Raw genomic sequence first — 2,500 nt, forward strand, 5'->3', positions numbered from 1 at the left:
CTTGACTAGAAAACAAAACTAGCACTATGGCATGACTATAGACAAAAAAACAACAACTTATCGACTGTGACATAAAAAAAAAACTTACGTGGCATGAGCAGGAGGGAAACTATGGGCAGAGTGATTAGCAGGCATGGCATGGCATGAAGGGAGTAGGGGTAAAGTCGCCAGGCTGACTTCCTGGCAACTTCCGGTTTAAATAATAGACATGATAATTGCAAACAGGTGTGAGACATGAGGACAAGGTGAAAACTAATGAGTTGGCATGGTAACAAAGCAAACCAGGAAGTGCAAAAACAGGGATTGAGTGGCCAAAAAACAAACAGAACATGAGTAAAACAAAACATGATCACATAGACATGACAACATGTAATTAAGATATTGTAACTTTGAGAAAATTGCTATATAAATATAATTCACTTCACATTATAAAATATAAAAAAATATAACATTTATTGTAAAATTTTAACATTTTTATATACATTTTTAAAGCACTATGTTTGTATTTACAGCATTAAAAAACAAAAAAAGACCGGAGATTTTTACAGTAAAAAAAAAAAAAAAATATCCCCGTTTCTCCGTTCAGAAAGAGCGGTGAGCGCTGTACTAAAGAGTGGAGGAGAGATGATGGATGAGGTTGGAAGGATGTGGTGAGTGATGCCCTCAGGATGTGTGGAAGTGACAAGCAAGGAGATACGGAAGAAGGGGGGGGGGTGATTGTGTGGGTGGATTGTAAAATAGATAAAGAGGCAAGATGGAGGAGGAGCTTCTGGTCCACAGGAGACATGAAGTGGAAGATTTATGGATGCATAAATGGCTTAACAGGTTGCCTTTTGCAAACACTTGCAGGGCTTTTATCAAGCAAAAGTGTTGAGGTGTAAATAGTATTTGATCAAATTGATGGTCCATCTTACCTTCATCTGGTTCTCTCCTCTCCATCCTTCTGTCTGCTCCTGCAGGCTGAAATGCAGCATCCCTCCTCCCCTCCACCCTCCAACTACATCCCACATTTGCCTTTTTTCTGCCTCTCGTCTCCCTCACCCTCGCACATCTCACGTCCTCCATCACCACTTCTGTTTTGTTTGTGTTTTTGCACGTGCAAATTTGGCGTGAGCGATTGCCCGCTCTGCATCCACCCGACTGGCAACCGGACTAGAAATGGAGTCGAATGAAAATTCCAAAGTATTGATGTTTTACGTGTATACACACGGCCCTGCGGTGAGGTGGCGACTTGTCCAGGGTATACGCCGCCTTCCGCCACAATGCAGCTGGGATAGGCTCCAGCACTCCTACGACCCCTAGAGGGACAGGCAGTACAAAATGTGTATATATATATAATTACTTAAAACTATACTGTTCTCTGGTGTCTGTTGCTGTCACCTCCCCTCAATTCTTAGTAAAACACAATATATATATATATATATATATATATATATATAAATAATAACTACTTAGAACTATACTGTGCTCTAGTGTCTGTTGCTGTCATTCTCCCCTCGATTCTTAGTAAAACACAATATATATATATATATATATATATATATATATATATATATATATATATATATATATATATATATATATATATATATATATATATAAATGATAAATGGGTTGTACTTGTATAGCGCTTTTCTACCTTCAAGGTACTCAAAGCGCTTTGACACTACTTCCACATTTACCCATTCAGACACACATTCACACACTGATGGAGGGAGCTGCCATGCAAGGCGCCAACCAGTACCCATCAGGAGCAAGGGTGAAGTGTCTTGCTCAGGACACTACGGACGTGACGAGGTTGGTACTAGGTGGGATTTGAACCAGGGCCCCTCGGGTTGCGCACGGCCACTGCGCCACGCCGTCCCTTATATATATATATATATATATATATATATATATATATATATATATATATATATATATATATATAACTACTTAAAACTATACTGTTCTCTGGTGTCTGTTACTGTCACCTCCCCTCGATTCTTAGTAAAACACTATATATATATATATATATATATATATAATATATATATATATATATAATAACTACTTAGAACTATACTGTGCTCTGGTGTCTGTTGTTGTCATCTCCCCTCAATTCTTAATAAAGCACTATATATATATATATTGCCTGCGATGAGGTGGCGACTTGTCTAGGGTGTACACCGCCTTCCGCCCGATTGTAGCTGAGATAGGCGCCAGCGCCCCCCGCGACCCCAAAAATGGAATAAGCGGTAGAAAATGGATGGATGGATATATATATTGCAAATTATCAATCGATTTAGAATTGGAATAAATAAGCAACACAAATCGGATGTAAAACTGTTTTTTGGTCTGTGCGCTCTTAATTGTAATATTCATTAATGCATTTTATTCTTGATTATTACTCGTGTATTTTTCCAGTGTTGTTAAAATGCAACACAATTTTTCAGGCGAGGGGAAAAATAAAAATAGTGATGTCACTGCCTGAGGGAATGTTTACAATGGAAACACAAGA

This window comes from Nerophis ophidion, linkage group LG13, assembly GCF_033978795.1.
Source record: "Nerophis ophidion isolate RoL-2023_Sa linkage group LG13, RoL_Noph_v1.0, whole genome shotgun sequence".
NCBI lineage: Eukaryota > Metazoa > Chordata > Actinopteri > Syngnathiformes > Syngnathidae > Nerophis > Nerophis ophidion.